Source organism: Eulemur rufifrons, chromosome 15, assembly GCF_041146395.1.
Source record: "Eulemur rufifrons isolate Redbay chromosome 15, OSU_ERuf_1, whole genome shotgun sequence".
Classification (NCBI taxonomy): Eukaryota; Metazoa; Chordata; class Mammalia; order Primates; family Lemuridae; genus Eulemur; species Eulemur rufifrons.
Window position 1 is genome coordinate 6,990,293 of NC_090997.1, and position 16,868 is coordinate 7,007,160.

General features: G+C 48.2%; 2 non-coding genes across 2 annotated transcripts; one reads left to right on the top strand and one right to left on the bottom strand.

Moving 5' to 3' along the window:
• Window positions 1-4,368: 4,368 nt before the first annotated feature.
• LOC138396143 (U6 spliceosomal RNA) lies at window positions 4,369-4,475 on the top strand. Its single transcript, XR_011235619.1, has one exon. It is a non-coding gene; the product is annotated as a U6 spliceosomal RNA (small nuclear RNA).
• A 6,635-nt stretch (window positions 4,476-11,110) lies between these two features.
• LOC138396090 (U4 spliceosomal RNA) lies at window positions 11,111-11,254 on the bottom strand. The gene has a single exon (XR_011235575.1). It is a non-coding gene; the product is annotated as a U4 spliceosomal RNA (small nuclear RNA).
• Window positions 11,255-16,868: the final 5,614 nt, after the last annotated feature.

Here is a 16,868-nt window from a genome sequence, read left to right on the forward strand (position 1 = left end):
ATATAAGCAAAAATGCTGTGGGGGCAGATTCCAGGAAAATTCCCTGGAAGACATCTGGCACACGCCCTTCACTCCTGGAGGAAAAGGGGCTACTGTGAGAAGGAGGCGGTGGGGTGGGAAAACATGCTGAGTAGACAGAAGTGGCTTCCTCATGCCACCGCATTCATCTGAGCCCTCCTCACCGTCACCTTGTTTTGTGACAAGCTTTCACTATTTCGCCAGAAAAATACTTCTCCCCTTTAAGTCGGTGATTTGTAAAAAGGTGTGTGGTATCTTCACTGAAAAATCTATCCTGAAAGTATACTTTCACTGCGTCTGGGTCCCCGTGTCTGCCCCCTCTGACCCCTCAGGGCACAATCTCACCGTCGGGGAGAAGGTGAGATTGGATATCAAACCAATTCTCATTTACTCGTATCGACCCGTGGGGAAAAGCATATGATAGTATGAATAGTCTAAAACGAAAGATAACTTAACACACGTATTTGGTTCCGGAATATGTTCCTTAATCCAACATAGTTTCATTGATGGAGAAAGGAAGGGAATGAACATTTAAAAAAAAAAAAATCAACTCTATTAAGGGATAGTTTACATACACCAAATAGCACCCATTTTAAGTGAACAGTTTGATGTGTTTTGACCAACGCGCACACCCATGTGACCACTGCCACAGTCAGAATATAGAACATTTCCACCACCCCCAAAGTTCCCTGGGCCCTCTGCAGTCAATTTCCCCATCCCACCCCCACTGGCCCCAGGCAACCACGGATCTATTTCCTGTCACTGTAGGTTAGTTTTTCCTGTTGTAGGATTTCATTCAAATGGTGTCATGCAGCGTGTGCCCATTGTGGGACTGATCGTTTATTGGGTGCCCGGCACATGACTGGCACTTTACAAGTGTACAATCATTTCCGTTTTAGAGATGAGAAAACCAAAACTCAGAAATTAAATAATTTACCAAGGTCACATGGCCAGTAAATGACAGAGTAGGATTCTGATTAAGTTTGTGTGTCTCCAAGTGTAGGGTCTTTCCTTGCACACCATTTTGCTGCTGTCTTTGGTTTCCCGGAGACCCTAAAAGATGATCAGTATGTTACAGGCGGGTATAAGTTCAAGGCTCGCAGTCTCCAGTCTTTTTTTTTTTTTTTTCTTATTTCTACAAGAATGAAAGGCTTATGGTCTTATGAAAAGGCAAGGGCAAGGCACACAGATAAGCTGATGACAAGAGGATTCATGAGAAAATGATAAAATAAGTTGTAAACAAGCACCGTAAATGTGTTGTCTGTGCTATAATGGCACGAACAGCCACCGGAGGACTGAGAAGAGAACGCCCACTGCAGGTGCCACAGAGGGCCTTAGCCGGGCGGGATTATCTCTTGCCCTCTGCATTTCTTTACTCCAGACAAAATCCTGAAGCCAGGTTGGGCAAATGTGACTCAGAAGCTCTTCTTTTTTCCCACGTAGTCAAACTCATCCTGGTATTTGAAGTTTAGAAAAATCATAATTTAGTGCTCGCTTCGGCAGCACATATACTAAAATTGGAACAATACAGAGAAAGAAAAATAAAGTGAAAAGAAATTATATTTTATAAAAAAAAAAGTAAAAAAATAAAAATCATAATTTAATATGATAATCACAGACCTTAGTCCCCAAATCCAAGAACAGTAGCATTAGGAGGACAGCTGGGTGTGTCAAGGAGTGTAAGGCCAAGTTAAAAGAAGACTAGACAGTTCTCCAGCTTATGAAGGATCATGTTTCAAAAGTTTGTTTATGTATCATTTGTTTGAAATTCAACACATCTTCCCATAGAAACCGCATTACAAATGGAGGTTGGGCTCTCAGATCCGCCCTCAAATGCTGGGTTAACATGAGGCAGCGGAAATACTATACAACTGCTATGACATCAAGACAGTGGCCGGGCTAGGCTCGGACAAAGCAGTGGACTGTGGGCTCGTGGGCATCTGAGTCTGCTCTTTGCTGTCAGTCTCCCCGTCCCACCCCTGCAGCTTGGGACACCTTGCTGTCTTACCTCCCTCCCACGCTGTAGCAGTTCTGACACAGCCCTGCCGGTAGGCATTCTGCCTCAGCCGGGTCCACTCACCTTCCCAGACAGCTGGAAAATTCTCCCTTGTTTCAAGTTGATATTTGTCTTCTGTTGTCTTTTATTCCGTGGTTCCAGCTCCACCATCTGACTACGTGAATCTGATAACTCCCATGTGACAAGTGTTCAGCTAGTTAAGGTTTCGTGTCTTGTTCCCCAGAAATGTGTTCATTTCTGTCCTTCAACAGGTCTGTCCTTCAGTTATTTGGTAGATGACCTGGTTTCTAGAAGCCCTTGCCCGGTGGTGTGCTGGAGTTGGCTCAAGCCAGCTCAGGAGAACTGAATGCTAAGTGTTCAGGAGTTTCACGAGCCAACTGACGTCACGTTGGTAGGCACAGTAGCAGTATTTAAATCACGAAAAGCAGAAAATGTTACAAATTTGGACTTTCCCCCACTTTCTTTCTGGAAAACCAGCTATTAAACATTTACCAGCAGATTGCTACTTTCACCATCCTGGTCGCCAGCAAATGTGAGTTTGCCTTTAGGAAACAGGACACCCAGAATCTACCTCAGTATCTAACAGAAGAAATACAGTGAGTTTTGTCGAAGCGAAGGAAACTTTCCACCCTCTAAAGTTTCAATAATTTGAATCTCTGGAATAAATTGACAGGTTAACAGGAGAAAAGACATGCACTGGAGCATTAAAAAACATGATTCCAAGAAGGCCAGATGATTAAAGTTTTATACCATCCTGAGACTACAGGAAAGAATAGGAGCTTGGCTCACACCTGTAATCCCAGCTCTTTGGGAGGCTGAGGCGGGAGGGTTGTTTGAGACCAGGAGTTCAAGACCAGCCTGGGCAACGTAGCAAGATCCTGTCTTTAAAAAAAAAAAATTAGCCAGGCGTGGTGGTTCCTGCCTGTGGTCCCAGCTACTCAGGAGGCTGAGGCAGGAGGATCACTTGAGCCCAGGAGGCTACAGTGAGCTATTATTGCTCCACTGCACTCCAGCCTGGGTGACAAAGTAAGACTCAGTCTCTAAAACAAATAAATAAACAAATAAATAAAAGAATGCGGCTTGGGACTTCTGAGGAGAGATGGCACCACAACTTATAGAAGGGGTGAAGGGAGGACATGCATGCAGGCCAAGGTTGTCTTTTTTTTTTTTTTGAGACAGAGTCTCACTCTATTGCCCGGGCTAGAGTGTCATGGCGTCAGCCTAGCTCACAGCAACCTCAAACTCCTGGGCTCAAGTGATCCTCCTGCCTCAGCCTCCAGAGTAGCTGGGACTACAGGCATGTGCCACCATGCCCGGCTAATTTTTTTTTCTATACATATTTTTAGTTGTTTGGCTAATTTCTTTCTATTTTTAGTAGAGATGGGGTCTCGCTCTTACTCAGGCTGGTCTTGAACTCCTGCCCTTGAGTGATCCTCCCGCCTCGGCCTGCCAGAGTGCTGGGATTACAGGCGTGAGGCACCGTGCCGGGCCCAAGGTTGTCTTATCATGCAGATAAAGTCTCTCAGAAGAGTAGGTGGCCACCAATGGTCAATCTCTGTGAGGTGTAGGCCCCCAGTCTCCTCTTCCTATAACGTAATCTTTCCCAGAGCCATCTTCAGGCAGACCAGGGGGCTTCAGAGAAAGTTTCTGCTTGCATCTGTTTACTAATGTAGAGTTCCTTTGTAGGTGTAAATTTCTTTTACAAAATGACAGCTTTCCTGAGCTATTCATGTGTCTACAGTTTCTCTCACTAGCCATCTGGAAAAATGCCAAAGAAGTATATTTTGGGGTGGCATAGTTTAGTCTCCCACAGGTATATTTTGGGGTGATGTGTCCTGAGCCCCAACAGTATATAAATTCCTTAATCCCTACTTACTTTTCCTTGACAGCCATTTCTGTTGAGTTAATCAGTTTGAACTCTTTGGTCTTTTTTTGCATGAACTACCCAATAGTCCTTGATATTTGTATAAATGACAGTCTATCTTTCCTTTCTGGCCCTGTTGGGCCAGGATATTTCTTTCTGATTGGATAGTCCAATATCTAACACATAAACTCTTCTTCTCATTTTAACATCATCTGCAGACTCAAGAAATTTGTCTTCTAACGTGAGACCCATGACCTCATGGGGAGAATTCAGTGAGAATCCCCCCCAAAATGCATAAAATTTTGTGAGCAAATGCATTTGTCTGGGGACAGTTTATATAACTTTCATTCGATTCTTAAAAGGATCTGTAACCCATAGACATTTAAGACCCTCTAGTCTGAGACAGTGATGAAATGGACAGGACAGAAACGAGACTTCCTAGAGACAATGGTACCTAAATAGTCAAATAGTGCACACTCAGGCAGCACCTATACTACAATTGGGATGATACCAAGAGAATTAGCATGGCCTCTGAGCAAGGATGACATGCAAATTCGTGAAGCATTCCATATCTCCAGGATTTTGAATATTCCCACCACAAAGAAATGACAAATATTTGAGGTGATGGATGTGCTAATTACCCTGATTTGATCATTACACAATGTGTACATGCATAGAATCATCATCATATTCCACCCCATAAATATGCACAATTATGATGTGTCAGTTGAAAATACAAATAATTTAAAAGTAATAACCAGATAATAACAAATGGCTTTTGATGTACCTTGAAGACATGCCGTGCAGCACAGCAAGTGCCACTGGTGAAGAATGTGTCGCTGAGCGTGACGGAGGCGGATGCTGGAGGGGGTCAAAGCACGTCAGAGGAATCAGATGGAACCTCCAGATGCTTGTTATACGTGTTCTATCCCGAGAGTTTGGCTGTCTGGATTCTCTCTTCCTTGATGAAGGTATGTGGCCAGTAATCCTCTCGGACAAGTCATAATTAGGGTGCCTTTCGGTTTATAAAAGGAACAAAAAGAAAAGAGAGGTGTTTGAGATTTCCCGAAGTGAAATTAACTGAATGAGACCAAGGAGAATGCTAGGCGAGTCCCCGTGTGCTCTACTGGGCAAGGAGAAGTTGTGCTCAGGACACTCCCGGGCTCCGCGGCGGCCGGAGCACATGCCCTCTGGAGGAGCGGGGGTCCCCCTGTGAGGGGAGGAGGAGGTGGCAGGGTGTAGGCAGGTGCTCTGGAAGGCCTTACGGCAATCAAAGGGAGCTTCTGGGCCATTGTTCCCATAAATCGTTGTCTGGCCAGACATCTTGGTTGTGGTTTGAATACACAGCCAACTATGCTGATGGGGGCATTCAGCTTTACGTTTCTGTCGTTTTCTTGGGACATGTGGGAAAATCTCAATGTTCACTGGATATTAGATGATACTACGGAATTGTTGTTTTTCTTAGGTGTGATAAGAGCACTGTCGTTACATAGGAGGGTAGCCTTCTTTTTAGGAGATGCATGACATAGTTAGAGGTGAAGTGTCTCGATTTCCACAACTTACTTTCAAATGTAAGCAGTAAGCAAAAAGAAAAACAAACAAAAAGTGTGTGTGGAGAGAGAAAGCACAAATATGACAAAATGTTAGCAATTGTAGCAATTAGGTACCTAAGTGGAGTGGAGGGTATGTGGGTGCTCATTTTACTATTTTTCAACTTTTCTATGTGTTTACAATTTATCATAATGAAAAGTTGCAGGAAATTTTTGAAAAAAAATCAAGTGTCTGTCACCTGGGTATTTTTCTCTCTGAAACTGGCAAAAACTGAATATGATAATCAGGAAAAATTATTAACCTACTGGAGAAAAACTGGGACTACAAAGTAGCCAACTAATCAGATATCTGTCAGAGGTGAGAAAAAGGCAGGAAAACCAGCCAACTTCAACACTTGTTTTGTTTTGTTTTGTTTTTGTTTTGTTTTTTGAGACAGCGTCTCCCTCTGTCACCCTGGGTAGATAGAGTGCAGTGGTGGCATCGTAGCTCACGGCAACCTCAAACTCCTGGGCTCAAGCGATCCTCCTGCCTCAGCCTCCCGAGTAGCTGGGAATATAGGTGTACACCACCACAACCAGCTTTCACCATGCCCAGCTTATTTTTTCTATTTTTGGTAGAGATGGGGTCTTGCTCTTGCTCAGGCTGGTCTTGAACTCCTGACCTCAAGCGATCCTCCCGCCTCGAGAGTGCTAGTGTTACAGGCGTGAACCATCATGCCCGGCCCCAACTTCAACACTTGACTGGCAGAAGCCTTAAACCAATAACCTTTTTCTAGGATGCTATGAGGAATGTTTGAGACCAGATGAAAGAAAGCACAGGCTGGGTGAGGCACATACAAATGCAGTAGATTTTTATTCTTTGAAGTAGTAACGTTCTATAAAGTTGCCGTGAACACTGAATTAGTGAGTACTGAACCATTGCTCCTGGGAGAAATACAGGGTCAGTTTCCTCCAGTCTCTAGTCCCATCATTTTTGTCAACCAAGCAATTCATAATCTTATTGTATGTATGTTTCTGTTTCTAGATCCCTAATGTAATACATACTGTTGACTCATTAACGCTGAACTCATGTCCGACAGTGCCAAGTGTTGACACATGGCTGCCCAGCCAGAGACTACATCTTCCAGCCTCCTTTGCAGTCAGGTGTAGCGATGTGACTAAGTCTGGCCGGTGGGATGTGAGCAGAAGCGGGATGTACCACTTCGGGGCCAAGCTCCCGAAAGGACTGGTGTGCACTCCTTTGTGTCTTTCCTGCTTCTCACTGGCCGGGATGCAGACATGCTGGTAGGAGCTGGAGCAGCCGCTGTGGGCCCAGAGTTGGAGGCTGTGTATTGAGGGTGTTGGAGCCCTGAAAACCTCACCCCTAGATTGTAAAAGAAAGTCAAATCATGCGAAAGAGAAGTTAACTTCCATCTTATTTAAGGCACGGTTACATTTCTGTTTCATTATCTGAAACCAATCCCTATGACAGGCACATGCATACATGTGATACGTGTTTTATATGTATATGTGTATGTGTTCACACACACAGGCCCCAGACTATACTGTGAATTATATTTATGACTATGGATTGTGGTTAAAAATGCAGAGAAACTGCCTGCCCTTAAAAGATGTTTTAAGCAGGTGAGCAATGTGATCAGGTTTGTGCTCCCAAGCCGAAAGAAATCTTAAGGATAGCTTAGCCCAGTTACTCCTTCTTCCTATACACGGGAAACTGAGGCCCATTGAGGCTAAGCAACTGATTCAAGGTCAAGAGCTGGACCTTGAACCCTGATTTCTGAACCCAACACCCTTCAGTGCCATTCATCTTGCTCTCTCTTTCAATCCTCAAATACTTTTCTACACTACTTTATTCCCCTAATTTTCTATTTAATTCAGTTCAATCCAGCAAACACTTACTGTGAACCTATTATATACAAGGTTGTAAAGACATAGCCTTCTGTGAAGTATCGTTTCTCTATTTTATTCTGGTCTAGTCTATTCCATTCTATTTCATTTTCATTTTTCATTTCTTGTAAATGCTGGTCCTGACCTGCTAAACTGATTTCACAATACTCCAACGATTACAGCCCCCACCTTGAAAAGCGCTGCCCCAGAGCAAAGTGCGAACCCCTCAGCCCAGCACGGGCTGCTTGGAGCCGTGGCCGCTTCCTCTCCAGCCCCTCCCCGGCTGCCGCCCGCCAGGCTGAGCTCCCACTCACGCCGTCCTGCTCCCACTGCCTGTCACGGCACTCGCTGTTCCTCCACCTGCAGTCCCGTCCCCAGACCCTTGCCCCACCTGCTACCCCCCAATCATTGACCCGACAGATCGTCTTCAGTTTTCAAAGCCCAACTTGCGTGTCACCTGCCCAAGAAGCCTTTCTTACCTGTAAGTCACCTGCGAAGAGTTGATCTACCCCTTGTCACCCCTCCGGACCCTCTGTTATATCACACACAATTAGCATACTTAGCTGTCTCCTCTTCTCCTTCCTGTGAGCCCCTCCAGGGCAGGAAAGCAGGCCTCATCCATCTTTGTACCAGCAGCACCTTGCTCAAGGCGCCCCCTAAGTCCAGGTGCCATGTGTGTTTGCCAAATTGCCCAGAGGATGGGAGATTTCCTTTGAAGGAGGGGATGCCCGCCCCGATTTCCTCAGGCTGCATGGCTTCTACCTCTGCTTCGCTCCACTAATGCTTTCCTTGGGCCTCAACTGCCGCGGTGTGATGAACGGCAGAGGCTCTGGAGCCAGGCTGCCTGGCTTCAAATCCCAGCAACTCCATTTTATGTGTGACTCTAGGAAAACGACTTAACCTTCCAGGCCTCAGTTTCCTCATCTGTAAAATGGGAGAAACAACATAATTTACTTCATAGTATTGTCATGAAGTTAGTTCATTCAAGTAAAGCATCTGGAGCAGGACCTAGTAAACACCCAATGAGCAGTAGTTATCATGGTCTACCTACCTGTTTCTCGCCATTAAACTGTAAGCCCCTGGAGGGAAGCTCTGTATCTCCCTCAGAGATTCTGTCCAGGACTTGCTCACAGTAGCGCTCCATACATGCTGACCTTGATTGGCAAGTCACCTGGAAGTCCAGACCAGGATCACCTCCACACCTGGCTGACCTATAGAATTGTAATAAAGCAGCAGTCCTCAACCTTTTTGGCACCAGGGACTGGTTTCATGGAAGACAATGTTTCCATGGATTGGGAGGGCTGGCGTGGGGTGCCGTGGGGAGGGGACACAGTGTGGAGCTCAGGTGGTGATGAACAGCCCATTTCCTAACAGGCCACAGACAGGTACTGGGCTGTGGCCCAGGGGTTGAGGACCACTGGTAATAAAGGGCAAGTCACTGACCATCTGGCCAAGGCTGGGTGCGGTGGCTCACGCCTATAATCCTAGCTCTCTGGGAGGCCAAGGACGGAGGATTGCTTGAGGTCAGGAGTTCAAGACCAGCCCGAGCAAGAGCGAGACCCTATCTTTACTAAAAATAGAAAAAATTAGCCTGGTGTGGTGACTCTTACCTGTAGTCCCAGCTACTTGGGAGGCTGCGGCAGGAGGATTGCTTGAGCCCAGGAGTTTGAGGTTGCTGTGAGCTAGGCTGATGCCACGGCACTCACTCTAGCCTGGGCAACAGAGTGAGACTCTGTCTCAAAAAATTAAAAAAATAAATAAGTAAAAACAAATATGGCAAAGAGAAACTTGTGGACTTATTTATTAAGACTGCCAACAATTAATTCTTTGATCAAGTTTGAACAACCCTAAAGTGAGGAGAAATGTTCTGTTATGAATAGGGACTGGGCTCTGTCCTGGAAAACAGAAGGTAGGTTTAGTGCGCACTTCTCTGTGTGTGTGTGTGTGTGTGTGTGTGTGTGTCCAAGACAAGGTCTCACTCTGTCGCCCAGGCTGGAGTGCAGTGGCATCATCATAGCTCACTGCAACCTCAAATTTCTGGTCTCGAGTGATCCTCCTGCCTCAGCCTCACAAATGGCTGGAACTATAGGCCCGTGCCACCACACCTGGCTGATTTATTTATTTTTTTTAACTTTTGTAGAGATGGGTCTTGCTATGTTATTCAGGCTGATCTTGAATTCCTCACCTCAAGCAATCCTCCTGCCTTGGCTTCCCAAATTGCTGGGATTACAGGTGTGAGCCACTGCACCCAGCCCTAGTCACTGGCTTTTTGACTGTTCTTTGAACACACCAGATTTGTTCCCCCTGCTTGGAACTTTGCATTCGCTCTTCCCTTTGTTCTAATGTCCTTCCCTCAGATCTTCACAGTATTGTTAAGCGTTGCCTCCCCAGAGAGACAGTGCTTGTCCAAAGGCCTCCTGGTTGCCCCTCTCCATCAGGTCGTGGACCTTTTCCTGAACCAGTCAATCACAAGAGCATGGAATTACTAGGACTAGAAAGGTCTCATTATCTGGGACCAAACTCTCTATTCTATTACCTTGTTTTATTTTCTTCATAGTACCTGTCGCTAGCCACAATTATTACACAGATGTGTATGTTCACTTGCTTATTGCCTGTCTTCCCTCCTTAGAACTTAAGTTTCATGAGAGCAGGAATTTATCTATTTTCTTCTCCCCTGTCACTCCAACATCTAGAATAAGGCCTGATTATATAGTATGTGCTCAATAAACATTGGTTGACTGAATCACTGACAAATAGAGATAACCTAGCACTTTGGACTTACTCTCTTAACTGATTTTTTTTTTTTTTTTTTTTTAAAGAGATGAGGTCTCACTATGTTGCCCAGGGTGGTCTTGAACTCCTGGCCTCAAGTGATCCTTCCACCTCAGCCTCCCAAAGTGCTGAGATTATAGGCATGAGCCACCGTGCCCAGCTCTCTTACCTGATTTATTGCATAACACTCTGATTACTTCCTTGCATGCTCCCTTCTTGAATCAGGGCCAAGACTGTGTCTTGTTTTTTATTTTTGCCTCACTTAGCACAATGTCTGGCATACAGTTGATGAGCCATGCATATTGATGAATAAATGACAGTAAGAAAGAAGGTGTGATGCCTGTGTTTAAGAAACATAGGTGTGTTCCAGGATATCAGAAGGTGGAGAAGCAGGGTGGTTATTGTACAAAGGTTATCAAACGCTTAGTAAAATAATCTCAATTAGGCCAGAAAATGCACAAGATCTTGGATCAAAGGGTAGGGCAAGTGGGGTCGGGCTGAGGTCAAGATAGCAGGCAGGAGGCTCAGCCTGGAAAGATGCAGGGAGCTGGGAAATCCTTGGAAAGAAGCTGCAAAGTCTCTATTTGCTGAATCAATAGCACCTCAAGTCGCTTGGGCTCTTTTCTTTTATAATTATTTATTTATTTTTTTGAGACAGAGTCTCACTTTGTTGCCTGGGCTAGAGTGCCGTGGCGTCAGCCTAGCTCACAGCACCCTCAAACTCCTGGGCTCAAGCGATCCTCCTGCCTCAGCTTCCCGAGTAGCTGGGACCATAGGCGCTTACCACCACGACCGGCTAATTTTTTCTATTTTTAGTAGAGACAGGCTAATTTTTTCTACTTTTCTTTAGTGGAGATGGGGTCTTGCTCTCGCTCAGGCTGGTCTCCAACTCCTGAGCTCAAGAGAACCTCCCGCCTCGGCCTTCAGAGGATTATGGGTGTGAGCTACCGTGCCCAGCCTCTTTCATTATTTTTTAAACTTATTTTTTATTTTTTAGTATGGCCTCCTTAGAGACTGCCCAAAATTGCTAGTGCCGACTATATTTCAAGTTGTCCGTCAGTGTGGGATATTGGGAAAAGTTCTCAATTAGCAACAATTGTGCTCAGATGAACCTCCCTGGCGACAATACTGCCACTGCACAAAGCTCTGGGGTACTTTGTACAACTGTCTCCCAATGCCTCAGAAAGGAATCCTGTATTTTCCCCGAAACTCTGTTTGAGAAGCAGGCCGGCTTCAAGTTCCATCTCCAATCATGTCATTCATAAAACACATCCTGTCAGTGTCATGCTGTCAGAGTGAGAGAAAAATCAAACATTCGGTTTTAAAGAAGATGCATTCTAGTGTTGGCCCTTGTGGGATCTATTCTGAAGGGAAAACGTAGCCTTGGTAAAAGGCAGGAGGAGATTTTAAAAATGTGTAAAGCCCTCCGAAATTTTGAGCTCTTTATATCTGTATTATGTAAGTTATTTCTGATAATCACCAAATAATTGTTTAACTCAGCCTTTTACATATACACAAACGCAGAAACACACACATACACAAACACAGATACCCAGACACACACACACCCAGACACAACATACGCAAATACACACATTCACACACACAAACACATACAGTCACACATGCCTAAAGCCCTTGCTAAAACAAAATACGGTCAGAAGGTGTTTGTAAAACCTATTTCCCAGGGAATAAAATCATAATTTATTTGTGGAAAATAAAGTAGGCATTTAAACGAGTTTCTCTTTTACTAATAACTGGTGAGGGGATGACAGGGACAGGAAGGGAGCCGTCCCCTGTGCACGGTCCCACATGGGAGCGTCTGAGAGCCAGGGCACAGTCTGGCTCCAGGCAGCCTCAGTGGGGGGCTGGCACTGGGGGGGGGGGCCTTCATGAGACCCTCGCGGGTGGGCACAGTGATTGGGAGGAAAGCAAAGCATCCTGCCAGCAGTCGGAGGAGACGGAAGAAAGCGAGGAGGGCTGCAGAGGCCAGGATCACTAGCAACGGACGTGGGGAGGACCTAGGGGAGGACGTGAGGGGGACACACAGCAAAGTCCACAGGGCCAAAAGAAGTGAACCAGATGGGACATTTGCACCTCTTGAGCCGGCGGGGGGAAGCTGACCTCCTGTGGGTCAGGAGCCTGTCCTCCGTGGGACACGGTTGCTGAAAGAGACTTGGAGTTTCAGGCGCAGCAGTCAGGTGGGAAGTTTGGTGAGCAGTACTCAGTGGTTGGACACCTAAGCGCAGAGGCCGTGGGAAAGGGGAGCCCTTCTTCTCTCTGGGGAAGTTCCGCGCCTGCCTACTTCCTCTTGACAACGTCCCCGTCCCCCGCACAGAGCCCCTTCCTTCAGCCCAGGTGGAAATGACCGAGAAGAGTTGCAGCCTCAGTAGCCCAGAGGTGTCTGACCCTCTCAGGCTCCCACTGCCCGCTTTCCTCCCCCCCCCCCCCCCCCCCCCCCCCCCCCCCGCTAAGGGCTACATTACACTCTCTTCCCAGACTTGGCTTAAGGGTCTCCTCCTCCAGGAAGACTTCCCGACTCTCCACCCCCCAAGAGTTGGGGGCTCCTCCTGTGGTCCCAGTGCTTTCTCCAGCACCTATCACACGGGGTCCAAGTGGCCTGAGTGACCAGGCCGCTCGCTGGGCTGGGAGCCCCTTGGAGCCTCCCAGGGTGCTCCCCAGTTCATGGCTCGGGGTCTATACACACGTGAAGAAAAGAGGAAGGAAGGCCGGAGGATCTTCACAAACTGAAGGTGTCAGGGGCGGGTGACAGCTCTGAGTGTTGCCCTTCTCAGGGACACCTGCGCTGCTAGAAAGGCTGTTTTTACCCTTGGCAAGGTGGAGCTGGGAGACAGGTGGTGCTTCCGGTGTCAGCAGTTGGTGTGAGGGAGGAGGCCTGGGGGGAGGAGAGGGATAAGGAAGCTGAAATCCCAGGCCCGACGCCCTGCGGGTATCGACCTGCAACTCCCTGGAGTCTTCCCCAAAGACCGCAGCGGGGCGTGGGGGGAGAAAAAGGCGCAGCAAAAGGCGGCTGAAAGGGCAGCGAGAACTTGCCCTCACCAGCCCCACCCTCAGGTGGAAAACCGGACACAACGGCCTTCGGGTCTGCTGAGGGCTGTGTCCATTCGTCCCACGTCCCACAAATCTTTGTCACGCGCCTGCGACATGCTGGGCGTTGTTCTAGGTGCTGGGAACACAGCAGTGAAGTAAACATGGTGCTCACCGTTTTGGGGGTGGGGAGGGAACTATATACAGCAAGTCAGGCGCTAATGCGAGTTATGAGAAAACACGGCAGGATAAATGGGATAGAGGGGGCGGTCAGGAGGGGCGGTGGCACGTGAGTTGAGAGGGCCTCTCTGATAAGGTGACTTTGAGGAGACGCCTGACAGAAGCAAGAGAGGGAGCCGGTGGATGTCTGGAGTAAGAACATTCCAGGCCAAAGGCACAGCGAGTGCAAAGAACCCGAGGCTGGAGCGTGCTGGGTGTTAGAGGGACCGCAAGGAGGCCAGCATGGCTGGGGCAGAGGGAGCGAGAACAAAGGTGTTAGAAAGGAGACCAGAGGGGTGACAGGGAACTGGGTCACTTGGCACCTAGCATGCCGTGGTAAGGAGTTTTACTCTGAGCGTGGTGGGGAGCCCTGGTAGGTTGGGAGCAGAATAGAGCAGGGACATGATCTGACTTAGGTTTTGACGATACCCCTCTGGCAGCCGGGTGAAGAATTGATTGTAAAGGGAACAGGGTGGCATCAGGAGACCATTCAGGAGCTGCTACTGGACAAGAGATGGTGATGGCTTGGGCCAGGGAGGTGGCAGGGGGGTGATGACAAGTGGTGGCATCTGGACCCGTGCCGAAGGGTGGGCTGACGGGTTTGTTGAGGGGAAGGATACAGGCTGAGAGAAAGAGAGGGCCCAAGCAGGACTGCTGGGTCTCTGTCCTGAGCAACCGGAAGGGAGGAGGTAGGAAAGACTGGGGTCAGCCAGGTTTATGGGAGAAAATCAGGGGGTTGGGCTGTGTTTTGAGATGGCTACTAGGCACCGGTACGGAGATGTGACGTGTATTAGTTATCTATTGTTGTGTAGCAGTTTACCCCAAAGCTTAGCAGCTCAGAACAGTGCATTTATTACGTCCCGGTTTCGGTGAGTCAGGAGCCCAGGCACAGCTTGCCTGGTCCTCTGACTCAGGACTCTCGGGGTCTGACTCAGGGGCTGTCACCTGCAGTCAGGGTGTCAGAGGGGCTGCAGTCACCTCAGGACTCAACCAGGCGAGGACTGCTTCAAACTCACTCCTGGGGCTGTGGCAGGACTCAGTTCCTCACATGCACTTGGCCAGTGACACCAGTTGCTGGCCATGTGGGCCTTTCCATGAGGACGCTCCCAGCATGGCAGCTGGCTGACACTGAAGTCATCATCGGTGTGTAACCTGATCTTGGAAGTGACATCCCATCCCTTTTGCTACATTCCATTTGCTAGAAGAGGGTCACTGGGTCCAGCCCACAGGCAAGGGGAGGTGAGCGTTGTGACTGTCAGTTGGCAGGGATCTTTGGGGACCGTGTTAGAGGCCGTCCACCACACCAAGGAAGCAATTGGATGAACAAAGCCAGAGTTCCGGGGAGAGAGGTCCAGGCTGGAGGTTATCAGGGATGGGCCTGGCCCAGGTGAGCTGGGAGCCAGCGACGCAGAGGAGACGGCGGACCCAGAGGCTGAGCCGAGGGTACCCCAGTGCTAGGAGGTCAGATGAGGAGGGGCCAGCGAGGCAGGTGGGGAGGGGAGCAAGAGGCAGCCCCCGAGTCCCCCCAGCCAAGAGAGAAACCTGCAGCGGGAGCGGGAGGATCAGCTGGTCAAAAGCCGCCGATGGAATAGGTAAGCGGAGGTGGAGAATTGACCACTGGGTGGCGCCGTGTGGGACCACCTGGACAAGAGCAGTGTCCTGGAGTGGTGGGGGGTGACCCCACTGGAGGGGGTTCCAGAGAGGATGGGGGGGCAGGGAGTGGAGGCAGAGACAACCATGCTCTCGAGGAGTCTTGGCAGAGAGGGGAGCACAGCCTTGTGTTAAACTGTCCCGCATCAAGTGACTCTTCCTTGAGCTGATCCTTGGAGCTCTCCTCCCTACAGTACACAGGTCTCCAGTCCCCCAACCTCCCCAGCCCAGCGACCCCAAATGGGATGGGGGATCAGAACCCAGAAGTCCGCCCATGTTTTATTTTTTGTGTTTCTAGTACTACTGAGTCCCAGTCAGACCAGGCACACCTTGCGAGACTGGGGCAGACACACTCTGGTAGCTCCCGGTCATCAGCGCGAGGCTTCCTCAATCCCCAAACGGTTACCTTTCGAGGACCTGGCGCGGAGGGCGAACAGCCCTGAGCAAAAGCCGGTTGCTGACTGCCATCTTGTGGTCATTTTGGGAACTGGCCTAGGTTTAAATGTATCCCTCGGAGGGTGGTGGGAAGAGTCGGAATAGCACCTGGCACTCATTAAGCGATCCGTAAAAGCGACCTACTGTCATCATGCTTATGGTTTGGAAGAGTGTGGTCAAAACAAACAGTATACCTTGACTTCACTCCCAACATTTTTTGAGGGAAAAGGAACTATCCCCAAAGGAGGTCCCTCCTTTTTATCTTGGTAAGACTGAGTATGACTTCTGCGTATGAAGTCAGATGATCTAGCTTAAAGTCTGGCTTTTGCTGCTGTGTGACTTTGAGCACATCACTTAAGCCTCCTCAGCCTCAGTTTCATCAAACCATAAAGTGGGGCTTTAGGATTAAAACTGCTGGGGGGTGGGGTGAATGTAGGGAGCTCTCAGTACGCAGGGCTCTCCTTAGTTCCCAGCAGTGGCCGCCAGCTCTCAGCACTGAGGTGTGTTGCTTTAGAACAGCGGTTCTCCCCCAGAGGACATTCGGCAATACCTGGAAATAGTCTTGGTGGTCACATTGGGGGCGGGGGGACGGGAAGTTGCTATTGGCATCTAGTGGGTAGAGGCCAGGGATATTGCTAAACATCCTACAATCCAAAGGAGAGCCCCCCACAAGACAGATCTATTCAGTGCAGAATGTCAATAGTGCTTAAGTTGAGACATTTTGGAGCTTTCTTAAACGGGGATTCTTCTTTCTGTTTCGTTATGAGCCAGCAGGAGGAAGTGCTTTCTGTTAAAGTATGTGGGAAGCAGAGTCCTTTCTCCATGGTGATATGCAGTAAAGTGAGTCTCCAGAACACTGCTCTCCAATATGGTAGCCACAAGCCAGCCACATGTGGCTACTAAAATTGAAATTAATTAAAATGAAATACAATTTAAAATGTGGTTACTGGATTGTCATAGCCATGTTCCAGGTGTTCCGTAGTCACACATGGCCAGGAGACAGCATAGATATAGAACATTTTCATCTGTTGGACAGTTCTATTGGCCAGCACTGCTACAAAAGGACTCAGCAGAATCATGTGTCCATGGGACAAGCCACAGAGAAAAATTAGAAACTGAGGAAGTGCAGAGAAGTGGGGACTATGGGAGACAAAAACATACACCAATGAGACGGTTAAGTAAGCAAAAACACAGCATGTCATTAACTGCTAAAACAAATCACACACATACACACACACACACGTGCGCAATAATTGATCTATACAATCCTCTTTTCCCCAAGAATCACTCTTCAATGCATAAAACTCAAAAACTGAGAAGGCAAGCAGCATGGACAGAGGGCAGGTGGGCAGGGAGGACGCTGCCGCTGCGGAGCACTTCTCTCTCTCCCTCTTCCTCATGGAATCAC